The sequence below is a fragment of the Selaginella moellendorffii genome, unplaced genomic scaffold (assembly GCF_000143415.4).
Source record: "Selaginella moellendorffii unplaced genomic scaffold, v1.0 SELMOscaffold_30, whole genome shotgun sequence".
Taxonomy (NCBI): domain Eukaryota; kingdom Viridiplantae; phylum Streptophyta; class Lycopodiopsida; order Selaginellales; family Selaginellaceae; genus Selaginella; species Selaginella moellendorffii.
In genome coordinates, this window is record NW_003314291.1 from 215,697 (window position 1) to 233,184 (window position 17,488).

Consider the following 17,488-nt stretch of genomic DNA (forward strand, 5'->3'; position numbering starts at 1 on the left):
CCCCTACTACCAAATGGTGTTGCATTTGATCATGTGGTACTGTGCAAAAGAGGCCAACCTGTTCCTGATTGAGATGTTTAACCACCTGAACCACCGTGCAATTCAACTCTACTGCAATAAACGCACCACGGAAGAAAAGGACAACACCAATCAGAACAACAAACAAATCATGGTATTAACCCAATTATTCTTCAGACAAAATCTATAAACAAATTTCATCATTGAAATTTCTGTTTGTATTCGCTCCACAACTGATCCACACTCTTTCCAGTGAGGTCCTGGAAGTAGCCTTCACTCTACCCATTATAGAGCTTCTTGTTAAGCTCTGCCACAAAGCTGGGATGGAGATCGTTGACATAGTTTAGAAACAGCTGTTCCAATGTAAATTTCCTTTATATTAAATGCACGATATAGAATGCAGCCATTGGAACCTAAAGAAACATACGGAACGTTGAAATATTTCCAGCCTGCTAGTACTACTATTCAAATGGTTCTGATATGGGGACCGCATGATCACGTGGGAGGGACCTTACTAACAGCTACTGTAAAACCCAAAGAAGCAATGACTACATTTGACAGCCTAGCCACTACCAGATGTGGCATGCAGTCTGCCTGGTATTCCGCAGGCCACAAAGCCTCTTGTGGTCTCTATGAAGGATTGCCCAGCCAGGATCGCTGACCTGGCGCTGATCTGGGGCGAACAGGGGCATGTCAAGATTGGAAGGGGCGGTACCCCACTGGATTTGTATCTAGGCGCTATATATATATTCCATTGAATAAAAGATGTAGACGGTTTTTCAGGTAGTTAGCATGGTATCAGAGCTAAGGCTCTGAATCCTGGAACCAAGGATGGGAATTGTGCGATGGGCAAGCTGCGCTTGGAGACTGCACAAGCAGATGAAGAGTTTGAGGCTCGTGTTAAAAATGCCCTGTCTCGAGTGACCAATCGGTTGCTGGAGAAGAAGAAGGGGGAGCACTTGAAAGCTGTGGAGAGATTGATAGTAAGCCAGGGCTGGTATGTCCTAGATATTGTGAATGAAATGGCGAGCAATCACAAGGCTATTCCTATTCCTCTGTATAGTGGGCAAGATTTCGAAAATTGGGTGAAGGAGATCAAATTCATCTTTTTGCGCGACAATTGCAATTAGTAGAGGGCAAAGAGAAAAAACCCTAACAAGATCTTGCAGATTGGGAAAAAAAAACAACAAAGCACTCTCTACCATGAGAATTGGCTTGGGCAAGCTCCATCATCACCATTTGGATTTGTCCAAGAGTGTTGTAGAGAACTAGCAAGAACTCAACACAATTTTTAGAGTGCAAGGGGATCCCATAATGTCCAAGGTGCAATTGAAAGCAAACCTATTTGGATTAATACTAGAGGTAGGAGAGACTCTCACAAGCTTCATTGGAAGAATGAAGAGCCTAATTTCTAAATTGGAGAGCCTTGGTGAGACTGTTGCAAACATAGACAAACAAGTTGTGATCATGAAAGTTCTTCGAAGGAGTGAGAAGCCAGAGTTAAAGGCTCTGAGACTAACCTTGTCTCAGATGTTTGGATTGAATTTCAAGAAGATTCAGGCTGCTGTGTTAAAAGAAGAGGACAGAAACATACCAGAGAAGGTATCAGAATCCTCTTTAAGTGCAAACACAATGTATGTTCCAAGACCGGTTAAGCAGCAAGCCTCTTTCTCAATCCATGAGAAGTGAGGGGCGAGCTTTCTCTTGGAGTCCAAAGATTGGAGGAAGTGGCAATTACACATTTGTGTTTAAGGGTGATTGTAACTAGTGTGGCAGACTAGGCCATGATTGTCGAGATCGCTTGGCAAGGCGACCAAGAGTGAAGCGCAGGAAACAGAATTTCAAAGACAAGAGACCTTAGCAGCAGCAGCAACAAACACAAGATTCTATGCTGATGGCAGTCATAGAGCAAACTGCTGATGCAAACAATCTATGACTTGACTCTGGGGCTACAATGCATATGACGCCATTGAAGGATGTGCTTCAAAATTATGCTTCACTTGAACCAGGCATACAAGTGTTCATTGGTGATAGCAAATGATTGGTTGTGATTGGAGTGGGTAGCATGGTTGTTTAGCTTCAATTTGGAGAACGTAAAAATTTTTGTGGAGTTCACCATGTGCCTGAGATTCATTAAACCTTATTCTTTGTTGGAGATCATGGTTTGGAGTTCCAATTCACCAGACAAGGTTGTGTGATTTTGGAAGAGAACATAAATAAAATTGTGGTGTGAGGTGAGTGTTACGCTGGGCTATACAAATTGGATGCAAAAGTACTCATGAAAAATCAAGCATTGATAGTGAGTACTAGCAATCCTTTGTAGTTGTGGCATGAATGCTTTAGGCACCCTCATAAGAGAGCAGTGAAGTAGGTTATATAATTAACTCACTAAAAGATGAAGCTTGCTATCTCTACAGGCTGTTCACTGGAGTTTTGTCTAGTGGCAAGGTTCATGCATACCCATGTGATTGTTCATGTGATATTTGCACATCAGATTGCACAACTAAGCTCTATTTCGTTAAAGTGGGATTTATTCAGTAAAATGGGACTAGGTACAAATTTTCAAGTATTTGAAAATGACGTGAAATTATATGTTTTTTGTCCAGGGGCTAGACATATCTGGGGCATGGTGACTAGCGCGGTGACTTTATGTCCAGACTGTGTCCATCTGGTTGTATAATAAATCTCATTGTCAAGGTGAACAAGCCGAATCTGAAGCTAAAGAAGAGCGATGGCATGCGTGCACACACTATTTGTTTGTTCATTGAGCGTGTGGTGAGCTTTCCAAGATGAACGTCATTCCTATTAGCCAGACATATAACTTAATGGTAAGAACATTTAGATATTATTCAATGTTATCTTTTTCTAACGAATCTAATTGTGAAGGTGTAGCAAGAGGCATTGCTAGTCTGGAGAAGTCATTTAACTCATTTGACCCTTAATGTATTTTCATGAAACTAAATAACATTCATATTATTAAGGGATTTCTCTAGTACCTTTTTTTTACAACATAGAGGCTTGCATTTCTTTCAAAAGTGATTTAGTAAAAGGCCTGAGGGCACATGCCATTCTATTTCTCAGACCGGTATTAAGATATACTAGTGCAAAGGGAAAAAGGTATTTGGTGATCAAGTAAATGGCATGAGGGCACACGCCATTATAAGCCTAAGCGCTAGTGGACACCTCCTTTTTGGTACTCTCAACGGTACTATCATCCTTCTCCGGGTCAGTTGTTTTGCTTTGGATTGTTGTCTCTGACGTTACTGGGGCATTCTCGATAGTTGTTAATGTTGCCGTTTGTTCAGAAAAATGATCACCTGGAGTATAGTACGGGGAGTTTGGAAGACTTATATATTCTACATCTTCACCTATCTCCTTCTCCGTCTCCTTTTCTGCCTCACTTACAGATTTTGTGCTTGCCATGAGAACGCTCTTCACCCTAAAATATGGAGTTCGTTGTGTTATAAAAGGAAACCAACACACACGCTGCAAGGGAATGATGGTACATAAAGCACGTAAGCCCACAATATGGGTTTATGTGCCATTAATATGGGCCACACGCCATATTATTAGATTTATGCACGTGTGATTGGTAAATGCATATGTCACATCATCTCAGGCCACATGCCATCACGCCTCCTCTGATTCAGATTCGGATTGTTCACCTTGAAATAAAATACATTAGAAGCTTAGTAAAGGAATATTAATGAATCTCACCTTGAACCCGGGTTATGAATGCTCTTGCTGCATCTCTTGCATGGTCTGGCAAGGTGATGGTGGCACTCTGCTTCCGCATCCAACCATGCACAACATTATCCACCGATATGCTCATGCTGGGATCCCTTGGATTCAGCACCCATCTCTTTTCTAGGCAATCCTTCGTATATCCGGAACTTGGTTTGAACCACTCCACAGTTACATTGAAGGAGTTAGTTTCCGCGTCCTCCTCTGCATCAGTGATGCAGCACCCCACCCATATCATTTGTTTTTTATTACTGGGTCTGACAAGCACGACCATTCCTTTGCAGACCTGTACTGGATTGAATGCTGAATCCGGCTTCTTGTTCCTCGGCCCACAATAGTGATCCTCAACATCGTTATCTGTCACTGCATTTCCAGAGGACATTGTTCCACTACTATCTGGTGCTCTGGGTTCTGGCCAAAAGGACTCTTCCAATTCTTCATATACAACCAGCCCATTTTGGATAGCAAATATAATCTTCTCCCAGTATTCGAGCAAAGGCTTGCACCTCTGAAAATAGGATTCTCCACCAAACACCAACCCCCTCTTCCAGAAGGCAATATGCTGTCTAATCCCGGCCACTATACTTTCCTGGTCTTTGAGTCCATCCGGGTGCATCGGCCGTGGGGAACCCTGAGGAATCATAGGTTCCCCAGTTATGGGATCTCTCTTGAAGAGTTCAATGCCGTCCACTGGCAGCCACACTGTGTCCCATTCTCTCATCTTGTACCTCATCACTGGAGCACCGTCACACATGCTGAAATGAAACTGAAGAGGCTTGGAGTGGCCAATCAGCGTTTCGGATCCGTCCCTGATGTAGCCTCTTACAAACCCCTTAAAGTCTGGAACCTCTGTCAGAAGTGCAGCTTCAACAGTGCCTTTGATGCAATTTTGGAATTCATCGTAGAGTTGTGGGAGGGTGAGGACATTGGATCGCCGGAGGGACTCTGCCAGGTGACTGAACATGGCATCGACGTCTTCATGAGTGTGCCCAACCATGAGAAAGCCAAGTGTAACCGTTTCAAATATGCCTTTGGTAACAAGCATCGCCAAGTACGCGAAGACATACATGTTTTTGTTCTCACTGCCAGCATTGTTTGTTTGGAGCAAAAGATGGGGTGGAAGGCCACATCGGCCGCAAGAACTTCCTTGAGATTCTGCTTCGTTTGGATGAGGCTGTGCATTCACCGGGCGACCAGCCTCGTCGGAATGGCATGAGGCCTCACGTGATAACCCTACAATCTGACGGCCAACATATTCACTGGGATGGCATGGGGCCCCACGCGATACTGCAAGCCTTTGCTCCTCCTCCAGCTGAACCCTGTATGGGGTTCGATCGACAAGGGCCTTATGCAAGGGTTGGCCGTTCAGCTCAGTCTGCGCACTTTGCAGAGACCTTAAGTGTTTTGCTAGGGACGCAATCATCATGTTTGCACCCCCGCCACCCCATAGAGGTACAAAGAAGTTCCCATAGTTCTGGGCACCATGCCCATGAGCGATTATGCCAAACAGAGACACAGGCAGCTGCATGGATGAAGAGATTGCCTTGGGGGCAGGATTGAGTCGAGGTAAGCACGTCTTTTTCTGGTCCATTTTGTCGTGGATGATGCAGAGGTAAGAGTCAGGTCTCTCCATGGAGAGAATCCTGTTATGATAATATGCAGTCCTGCAGCTTCTCTGCTCGATGTTGTGGTCGAGCCGCCTTCTAACCAACGTCTCTCGCTCTTGAGCGCTGCAAGAATTCTTCGACAAAGCCATTTTGATAGCAGTGCACTCGTCACACTTTGAAAAGCTGGAGTACTTTCCTATACTCACATCCCTGAACCTGTTGCTCCACAATCTACTAAATCTAGATTGGCTCAGCTTCCTGTAGCCATTACTCTGGAGTTCCCGATTCACATCTTCCAATATGGCCCCCTTGGTATACATGGAAGGGAGAACTCGTTGGGTGTCTCGTGTTCCATCTTCCAAGAGGCGGGTTTTATGTGGTTGCTGCTCGCTACATGTCTCGACAAACCTCTTGAAGATTGCCTCTCCATATACAACATGACCCCTAGTTTTGTGCGTACCATCGTTCCCATGGGCTGCCTGTTGAACCTTTTGTTCCTCGAACTCAGTTTTGATTCTGTAGAATGTGGTTCGAGGGACTTCATAAATGATTCTCCATGCCTTCATGCAGACCAAACCCCTCTGGAAGACCATGCCCCCCACCTGATGTTCTGAAGCATCAACAGATGACCGTAATGCCTCATACACAAAATTGCGAGCTGCCTTCCAGGACAATGTCTTGTATCTTGCTCTCTCCTCTTCAATAGCATCCCAATCAGCATGTTGACAACACCTCCTCTTGCAACAAGCAACTGTCGAGACCATTCGAACCTCCATCACCATTTTCTGCCTTTTCGGTTCGTTGCTCAAATCCCTTTGGCTGCGTTTTAGGAAGGTGTACTTTCTTTTCCCATGAAGAGATGTTCTATCATCAGTTGTAGTGGTGTTTGATTGTGAATCCTTCACATTCTCAAACACTAAGTGCCTCAATTTCCACCGCATAATGCTTCCAATAGTCAGACTGTTTTCTTCTGTGTCAACAACCTCTAAAATCGCAACTCCAATATCATCCCAGCCCAATTCTTGATTAGCAACCGCATCTCTTGGATCAACAACTGTGGCTAAGCCCTCAACTACCACCTCCCCCTCGAGGTTGTTTAGAAACACCTTCGCCTGAATCCATGTAGCATGGTTCTTAAGATCCACGGAGGGAACATGCGTCGCACTTGCATTGTCCCCAACATCTGCTTTCTTCTGAAGATTTTTCAAGGCAACAACAACATTTACCCCGACGACCATCTCTCCTTGTTCAATAGCGACCACATTCCCATCGAAGACAGTCTCTACTGATACAACAGCATTGCCTTCCCCAAGCCTTTGACAGTGTATAACAAAGTTCCGATCCATAAACACAAGGGTCCCTTTTGCAACTCTCTTCCCACCATTCAAAATGTAAACCTTTTCCCCAACCCTGAAGGCCATTCTGAAAGTGCAGAAAAGAAGTTAAGACCATACAAAAAATGATTGGAGAATGGCCTAAATCATAACATACCACACAACCTCAATAGCATGAGGCCACATGCCATTATTCAAACATGCTATTGACACCCACGTGAAATTTTGCATTCACAAAATTGGCATGAGCCCTCATGCCATCTTGATATACACACAGCTGCATGCAAGTAAAAACATACATGACAATACGCTAGCCATGAAATTGCAAGGGCCCAAGATGGCATGTGGCCTCATGCCATTTCTAAATGTGGTCCTAAGCCATTCCATGGTGAACATACCAGGAAGCACAAGTGCCGAATATCAAGAGGAAGCGGTAGCCACACCAAAGACAGTGCCGCTCGCAACACCGCAACTACTCGTAGCGCCGCTCGCAACACCGCAACTGCTCGTAGCGCCGCTCGCACAAACTGCCACTCGCATAAACTGCCGCCCGCAATGGCGCTCGCAATGCCACAACCGCTCGTAGACGCATAAACCACAGCCCACAACGCCGCTTACACAAGCAGCGCTCACTGCGCTCAGCGGAACCAAGAACACGGCGCACAAAAATGATAGACCTAGGAATGAGTTTGAGAATTAAAAAATAACACACGCTTGAATGTCACATCAATCCTCTGACAAACCAGATCTTATGACTCCTCTGACAAATTTCAAACTGAGTAGCTTCTAAACTTTGCTGTCGGAGGTTGAACTTTGTCACATCATGTCCTTGCCTCGATCCAGCTGTGCCATGTCAGTGATTCGAACTTTGCTATGCCATGTCAGCGATCTGCGCCAAGATTATTCGCCGTGTAAAGGAATAATTATGCTGTGTGTGTACGTCCATTTATGGCAATATAAGGCCACACGCCATTCAAAGAATAATGCTAGTCGAGCATTTTTTGGTGCATTTTTGGGTTCAAAATTGCATGAGCCCACACGCTATAAAGTTTACCTGTACCAAAAATAGAAACAGCTTTATTTACTTGGGAATTTAAGTGGTTGAGGCATTTTTAAACTTACAAACACATGCCCTACTTACATTCCTTTGGTTGCTTAAAATTCAAAAATATTATAAACCTTTCTTTTTGCATTTTCAATGTTTTCAATTATGGTTTTTGATTTTCGCAGGACCAGCCTAGTAATCTATTTGCATCCCGTCATGTTTATAGCTAGCTTTCGTTTGTCCCCTTCGCTAGCCTGAGATACATCTGCTCGGCATCTGCCTCTTACAGCATTTGCCCAGAAAGGGCATCTTTCTTCACGCAGCATTTGCCACATGTTTAGGGTTTAGGGTTTAGCAATTCAGTAGCTTGATAAACATGCAAATACAGAACTTGATAAAAAATCCTTTGATATGTCACAATGCCCCTAGGACCATAAACACATTTCAATAGAGAGGGTCCTTTCATTTCATAACTCCTTACGTAGATCTTGGTGAAACCAGAGTTAGTGAAGTTAGTTTCTTGTGATCCCGCATCTGATTGTGATGTCCCCTTGCAGTGTCGATGGAAAGGTCAATGCACACCAAACTGTAAAATCTTGGAGCAAAATAACGGTCGGATCTATGGCAAATGCCCCTGAAACATTGTAAGGCTCGTGTGGTCTCATGTGGTGTCCGATCGAGATGCTTTTTTGCAGGGTCATCAAGAAAGACATTGTATACCATTCTGTAAAATCTAGTTGCGATCTAACGGTTGGATCTCCAGAAAACTCAAAAAAATCTTACGCGTGTCAGAATATCCTAGCAATATACTCCTATGTGCCCCTGAAAATAGCATGCGGCCCCACGCCATTCAAGAGATAACGCCAGATGACGCCGAGACTTTTTTGGTGCATTTTTTGGGTTCAAAATTGCATGAGCTCACACGCTATAAAGTTTATCTTTGCCAAATAGAGAAAAGTTTATCTGTGTCATGTGAGGTAGTTACAGTCCTTTGTGCTCGGCATCTGCCTCTTGCAGCATTTGCACTGAAAGGGAATTTTTCTCCATTCAGCATTTGGCCCTAAAAATGGCATGCGCCCACACGCCATTCAAGGAATAACGCCAAAGAACGCCTGGATTTTTGGGTTTAAAATGTTTAGGGTTTTTTGGGTTTTTTCAAAATATTTTGGGTCCAACGTTTTTTGGGTTTCTTTGGTTCAAAATTGCATGAGCCCACACGCTATAATATTGATTTGAGAGAAAAATAGAAACAGATAGAATTTCTTTATTTAGCTGAACATCTGCCATTTTTGGAAATACAAGATGCTTTGGAATATCCAATCATGCATGGTATAAATATAGCGAGGGTATTAAATGATATCCCAATCATGATCTTTCTTTTGGATTTCGCGTGCATGCAGTCCGAGGAATGATGACGTTGCGGATTTCTTTTGGATTTTGCGTGCTTGCATGCGCGCGGCAATCCAGAAATTAATGGTGGCGCCCAAGTCCGAGGAATGATGACGTGGCGGGATTACCAACCGTTGTGACATTTCGCGCGTGTGAGGTTAGGTTTTGCATTTTGCTTCGTACTCGCGCTCGCACACTCGCGCTCACGCTCACACACTCGCGCTCACGCTCGCACACTCGCGCTCACGCTCGCATCACACTCGCGCTCCCGCTCGCATCGCGCTCCCACTCGCGATCACGCTCACTTCTCTACAGATTTCTCGTGTGCATCGGCGTCCACTCGCGCTTGCATCACACTCGCGCTCGCATCGCGCTCGTGTGCATCGGCGTCCACTTCAAGACACACCCAGTTTGTAACTTCGCCGCCAACTCCGCCGCCCACTCCGCCACCCACACGCAGCCCACTTGGCGTCCCGGGAGATTTCAGCGCCACTCTCCAACTGTAAGTGGCAGAGTAGCCTTGTTGCTACGATCCGCTGCACACACAGTGCACATTTGCCAGCGAGTCCGGCCTCGATTGTCACGGCCTCCATTCGGCTTCAAATGGTAAGTCTTTTAGGCCAAGTAGAAAATGGCATGAGGCCACATGCTATTCAGTAGCAACATTGGCATGCACCGATTGGGCTCTCGAGTGCAGTCCGGTTACAGATGGCGTGTAGCCTCACGCCATCTTAGGATGCAGCCTCAAGACATCTGATGCAGTGGTGAATGGCGTGTGGCCTCACGTTATTTCCAGCTGCTAGCTTTTCATCTGTCAACTCTAATTGTTGTGCATTTCTGAACAGGCGAGGAATTGCGTTCTTCTTCCAGCCACTGTCAATGTGGATGCAGAGAAGGGGGAGGAGCTCACCAGTTGGACTTTCGGGATGGAAGGCGAGGATCTGATGCTGTACAACACAGATGGTGGGAGAAAAGAATGCATGGGGATCCTCATCCAAGTGACAGACACTCCATGCAGTTCCATGCAAGAATATGGACTGGCACTTGTGGTAGAGACAGCGTCCGCCTTCAAGATCCACCTTGCACATCCTAGCGGCTTCCCGGAGGGGGGCAGCGGCTATGAGGAATTCCTAGAGGGAGCTAGGGAGAGGTTGTCCAGGAGGCCCACAATTTCAAAGACGCTGCGGGTCTATGAAGATCACATGGAATCCACGGACCTCACCTACGGCGATGTTCAAAAACTATATTCCAACATTGAGCCATTGAGAGTGCCTCCAGTTCGTGAAGCGAAGGGGAAGGGGGTCGATCTGGAAACTACCCCGAAGCATAAAAGGGTGGTCAAGCTCAAGCCGACGTCCGACTCTGCTGCTCCAAAAAAGAAGCTACTCGGTGATGCCATTGCCTCGGGTTCGAACACTACACCCACCAAAAAGAAAAGCCGCAAAGAGCAGAAAGAGCAAGAAGAGGCAGCAAAAATCGTCGCAGATAATAGTATTTGTTACTATTCCAACAAAGTATATACAATCGACGTGAGCCGTATCGACATCCAAAGCAAATACAACCACAGGCTAGTATCTGATGAGTGGGTGGAGAAACTGAAGCAGAAGATGCTGGCAAGTCCAGTAACACCCGACATCGCAGACGTGATCCCCTACTACCAAACAATGAAGGGCGAGACGAGGTTTCCAAACTTGATCAATAGGAAGGTGTTGGACGATCAGAACATCCGGTTCTATGCCGTCTCCGGGCAGCATTCTAGCTTGGCGATGCAAGAGATAGTTCTGGATATTATGGTGGGCGAGGAGGTGAAGAAAGTCTTTAAGACAAGAGTTGTCTGCCTGATAAAAGGCAACTCGCCCCTCCGATCTATCATATCCATCTCCCACGCGCAGAATGTCAAGCAAGAAACGTGCTACAAATCGGGTTTGCACGAGACATTGGCACGAACATGGAAGCTCTGGGTTCAACTGAAGAAGCCACAAAAACCAGGACAAGGACGTGCACTAGCAACTAGCGCCTGGCAGGTAAGCCTCGTTGCATGTGGCATAGCATGTGGCCTCACGCCATTTCCATTGCAGGAATTCTCGAGTCTTCTCTCGAAAACACTGAGGGTCAATGACACACTCAGCATCCATAACATTCTACTCGCGACAAAAGTTGTTTTTGACAAATGGGTAGATGTGCTGAGGAGGTACCATGACGGGGAGTTGCTAAACTCAATGGGTGTGGAGGACGGCCGGAAGCCCAATGATTTGAAGCTCAACGCCTTGCGTTTCTCGTGGTCTCTAGACGACGACGACCTTCTGACAGTGGCTAATGCTCTTCTACGTGGTGAGGTAGTCTTCAACAAGACCAAAATGACTCCCGGCCATATTGTGACATACGAGGACTTGTGCACGACTCTGAGAGCTCGTGCGCTATTGAAGGATTGGATCTTCGAGCAAGTGGCCGTGGAGAGGGTGAGCATCGACACCACGCAAGAGATGATGGAAGAGCTGGACTTGTCAAATGAAGACATCGACGAGTACATGAAGGGGGCCCCCAAGTTCATCGATCTGCTGCGGGATGCCACGAAAAGTAAAGTTGAGAAGTTGGATCAGTATCCAAATTTCATTAAGAGGGATGTCGACCACCGGCTTCAGAAACAGCTCGACCCCGCAGCAGAGGCCTATCGAGAACCTTACCATTCGGATGAGGATCAAAGGTGGAGGAGCATCGTTTCCCGCGGAGATGAGCAGGTCAAGAACATCTTTTGTGTGATGGACTTCACAAACGAAGAGATCACTCATGCAGACGAAGTCAGCTCCATCATTGACTTAATGGTGGGACTTGCGGAGGTGGAATCTTCAGTCCACTATATGATCTACGACTCCGAATCCTATCACAAGTTCTGGAAGGCCTTGAACGAGGTGAAGGCTCGGTTGAAAGGCAAGGAGATGCGGGAGATACATGGGATAATGGCTAAGAAGAAGATACCGACGAATGTCCGCATCTTCACACTCGCCCTTGTTATTGGTCCTGCCGCAGAGTGGGACTGGAGTGACTTCCCAGCTTCGTTCGACAAGGCCGATCGAATTGATCTGAGGGAGGTCAATTTACCCGTGCCTGAGGAACTGAAGACGGCTATGGAGCTTTCGAATCCAAAGAAAGCTCCAGGTGCAGCATGGGAAATGCTCAGCTGGGTCTTCAACGCAATAGCGGGTGACACCAAGGGCAAATGCGTTGTCGAGTACAACTGCGGCGGACTATTCTTTCGAGCCGCACTACTCAAGGGTGTCCCATGTGTTGCGGTGACAAACTCCATTGAAGAGGTGACTTCAATGGAGTATATAATTACAGTTGCCAAAGAAAAACAGTATCTTCTCTGTGAACCTGGTGAGTACGCACTTTAAGTTTAAATGTTATCTCACAAGCTCTATATGCAGGAGCGTGGCCACCCCCAGATGCTGAAACGGCGTTAACAGCTACTAATGTTAGGCCGAGCTCACAACCTTCACAAGGTAAGGTCATGTGAGGCCTCACGCCATTTTGATTATAGATCGTTGTGAATATTCAGACACGAGGACTGAAAAGCGCACTGGTGGCGCGTCGAAGAAGGACAAACAGACAAGCAATAGGAAAAAAGGAGGTACAAATTATATTTGCAATGGCGTGTGGTCTCATGCCATTCCTTGCAGGAGACACTTCTTCAAAGGCAAAACAGGCAAGCACCAGTCAAGCTCAAACTGACAGTGGTCATAAAAAGCGAAAGCACGTTGGACAGTCGTCGGGATCGGAGGCGTTTGATTCGAAAAGGAAGAAGGGCAACGAAAAGATGATAGGTAATGCCTCGTGGTTATGGTGTGTGTGCTCATGCCATTCATTGCAGATCAAGGGCTGAGTGAAAGGAGCCAGTCACCACCTCCTGACTCAGATTCCTATGGCGGACTCCCCTTCCCCAATCTCAATGGAGAGGTACAATGGATGAGGGATGCTTTTCAAGTCAGGGCCACGTTTTTCTCATCTCGTCGTCTTCGAAGGGTGCAAGAACGTGCAAAAACCATGTTAAGACAGTCAGGTGAGGATACGGTCCTAGGTCAAGCACTGAAACAGGCTATGGATGTCTTGTATTTTGAGATGGAGACTCGGCCAGATGATTTTCCCAAGATGGTCCTGGAAAAACAAGCCATCCAGCCTGAGCAGCCTATGGAAGAAATGCAGGAGGGGGATGAAGAGCCAGAGAAAGATAATGAGCAGGAAGAGCAGAAGGACGAAGAGGAGGACAAAGAAGAGGAGGACGAAGAAGAGGAGGACGAAGAGGACTTGGATGGTCCTCACAATGGTGACGATCACAATAACGACAATGACGATGATGACGACGATGGCCAGCCTGAGGTGGCCAAAGAGCAGCGGAGGAAGGTCATACAAGACAAACCATCAGGTAAATAATAGTACATCCATTCCTAACCTTTTACCATTTCTAACATTGTCCATGTAGGTCGCAGAAGAAATGGTAAGTAGAGATTATTCAGTTGAATTAAGATACAAACTCTAGCCTTTAGTGTCGAGGAAGGATAGTGCCAAGCAAGGGTCGAAACGTATATCCAATCCTTCAGAATCAGCAGTGCGCCCAATAGCAGTTGATGGTAAATACAGTATAGTCGATTCAATGTGCTAATGAGTTTGTTTTTAGTAGCCAGTAGGGAGGATACCATCTCAATCGAAGGGAGATATTTGGACATGCATATGGATCCGCCAGTGGACTCTACTTGCCTGCAAGAGTCATCAGAGCTGGTGGAGGCTACTATCCATATCAATGCCAAGCAAGCTGACCACGCTCCACTTGATGCTGCCCATACCACTGAGTCAATCTTGTCCACGTATCCAACTGACGGTGACCAGGCGCCATTGGACCCGCATGAGGCCGCCCCAGCCGCCAAGCCGGTCGTATCCTCATTTCCAACGGACTCAACGTGTGCCCAATCGTCTGACTACGCGCCGTTGGAACCTCCCTACACCGCCCCTGCTGCCTATTCGGTCATGTCCACTTTGCCAACGGAGGCACCAGCTGAAATGGCGTGTGATCACACGCCATCGGAACCACCCCATGCCACTATTGAGCCAGTTGTACCAGAGTCTATAGCTGAAATGGCATGTGCCCACACGCCATCGGATGCGATTGACCCCACATTGCAGAGGAGAGTATTTCCACCCTTCACGTTTCCTCGACCAAAACCCTCTGAACGACCATCGGGAGCACCATTCGCTAATATTGTAGATGGTAAAATTGACTTGTACCATTTTTTATGCTGACGCATTTCATTTTAGAGTCACGGCGAAAGTACTGTATCGTTTTTTATCTGAACGGTGTCCTTTTCTCCTATGAGCGTGGCTCGTCCTCGAATGTCACTGCACCCTCCAAAGCCTGCGGTCGCAAGTTGGTCAAAAGAGACAGATTCACATTAATCACACGGGAGAAACTGTGGGATCTAATAATGACCATGCGACACTTAAAACAGAGGGCCGGGTTCAATTTGCAATTGGGAGTTTGGACATCCATGATGCGCCACAATGCATTAACGTTGCTACAGATGATGCACGATTAGACGCGAGTAATATTACCATTTGACTTTCTCCTAACGCAGGAGGATTGCTTGACTATGGTCCATGTGAGGGGTAGCAAGCCCATCTTCGTCAAGCCAGAGGCTGTAGTGATGAACCGGACTGCTAGGTCAAGTGAAATCCTCATCATCGATGACTCGCCGATTAAAACTGCAGCGAACACGCACACATATGCAGTGCACCCCATCTCTTGCAGTATGGAAACTAGGGAGAAGAAACCGTATGTTCTGGGGGACCTTGCAAAACGGCTTGAAGCGATGGTGATAGAGAACCGGCCAGTCCAGGAGGTGGCTGCAGAAATCAACCAAATGGCAGATGGAATGGTATATCAGAAGCCATTTGATCGGACAGACACCAGTCATCATTTATGGCATGTATATTGTCTAGCCAAGCACTATCCGCATCTCCATAATCTGCTCAACCGGATGGGTTCTTCGACCACTGAACATGAGCGTGGACGTATTAGAGAAGAGATGGCATTACTATTGGGTTTAAATCTTGATAGTGTGGAGAGTGATGAAATTCCAAGATTATTGTATAGGCGTTGGAAGCAAAAAATAACAGTCTGAGATGGCATGTATTTATTTAAAAATGTAACTTATTATGGCATGGGGTTCCATGCCATTGTATTAATATTAAAAGACAATTCTTTGAGAGGATTTGCATTATACTAGAAGTGTTACAGCATGTTATTGGAAGTCTACGAAGTTGTTTTATTAATAAGGGGAAAGTAAAGATTGAATGGGGACTTGGGCTCCACCTAGACTCGGAGCAACTGAGCCAATATTAAAAGGATGGAAAGAAATTGGACGACGATGACAAGGAGAAGAGAGAGGTGAAGCAGTGGCAGGGGGAGGAGAAGTGATTGAGTAGACATTTCCTTGTTTAAAATAAAATGGCATGTGCCTCAATGCAGTTGAATTTTGTTATATTTATATACTATATAAAAGTTTGGAAACCTTATTTTACAAGTGGGATAATGACAATTCCCACTTTAACGAAATAGAGCTTAACTCAGCTATTATACAAGATCTTTTATGCGAACATGGGGAACGAGTCCAAATCCAAATGCTTGCATCGAGAATGTCAACATTGCAGCGTCAACAATTTTAGTGTCTACCCAAAGGAAGAGATAGATACAGGAGGACATATTCAACATTTGAATATGCAAACAATAGAGGCTTAAAGAAATCTTGATTGCAATTAGTGCTTCAACAAGGTTCTACAAAGGAGCTCATCAACCTTTTTCATAATTACCTGGACAAGTACATCGTGCATTCCTTTATTCATCAGTGGCAAAGTACACAATATACAAATCTGCTACATAATATACCTCTAAACATAGTCATTTTGGTTATGGATTTCGCTGAAAATTATAGTATTGCTACCAATAATGAACCACAATTGTGTCATTGGGCAAAGCAACAAATTACACTATTCATGGTCATCTTCTATTTCTCATTGAGCCTTCTACCTAGTAACTAGTAATCACAACAACTAGGCATTTGGTAAGCACAAGGAGGTACATGTTTTTCTTTTGGATGACTTAAAGCATGATATACACTTTGTTATGGACTATTTAGATATGCATTTATAGTGGCTGAAGACGGAGTATTTCAATGTGAATCAACATATTTTTTAGTTAGATGGCCCTTTCAACCAATTTTGCAACACTTGGATGTTGTAGTACCTTCCAAGCTACAAGTCAACCATTGGGATACATGTTTCATAATTTTTTTTTGTTTTTGGGCATAGGAAAAGTGAACATAACTCTTTTTTTAGTGTTTTTAAGATGCATATCTGCTCAAAACAATTGAAACATGCTTCACCAATTTTTAGATGTGCACAAGATGTTGTACAATTTAGCAATTAAACATTCAGCAAGTAGTGACCAATCGCTTTTTCATCACACTAGTTGTAACAAACCCCAAGTAAAGACTCTCAGAAATAAGTAATTGCCTTTTTGTCTATTTGAATAAGAGTCACTCATATATTCCAAGTTAAATGCTAGTGCATAGGTAGACATAGAATTGGGATATGTAATACAAAGGGTTTAAGGGATAACACTTCAGTTGATGGTTTTTTTACAACTTAATATCAAAGCCTAACTTTAGCCTAACATAAAAGTGTTAGGCCCACAAATTTTTTTTGGGCTTAAACTGAGGTGGTGACTAGCAGAGGCTGGTGGGCCATAAGGTCTAAGATGAAAATGATGAAGGAGTTCCAGGGTAAGGCAAGCACGTGTCTGCCCAGAACGGGTGAGCCAGGTGTTAGCCTGGCAAGTGCATTCTGGAGGGAATGAGCGAGCCCGTGCCCATGGAACGGCCTTAACAGGCTGTGGCGAGACCGTTAACGAACACATGGAAGAATGTTATTCGAGGATGAGAGGGTTCTCCAGAATTGGCAGCTGGTAGCCTGGTTCTCCAGAACCTGGCAGCTGGCAGCTGGGTTCTGGAGAACCTGGCAGTTGTCAGCCACGTTCTTGTAGAGAACTTGACTCGATCCAATGGCTGCCAACGGGTGGATCAAGTTAACGGGTGAGCCATAGCCCGTTAAGGGCCAATATGAGATGGGGTAGTGAGGTTGCTATCTATAATAAAATTGTAATAAACCTTATGTGAAGGCTCTTAAAAACAAATAATTGCCCTTTTGTCCATATGAGTAAAAGTCATTTATATATTTTAAGTTAAATACTAATGCATAAGCATACCTCAACCATAGTGTAGAAAGCTAAAAGATAACACTTGAGG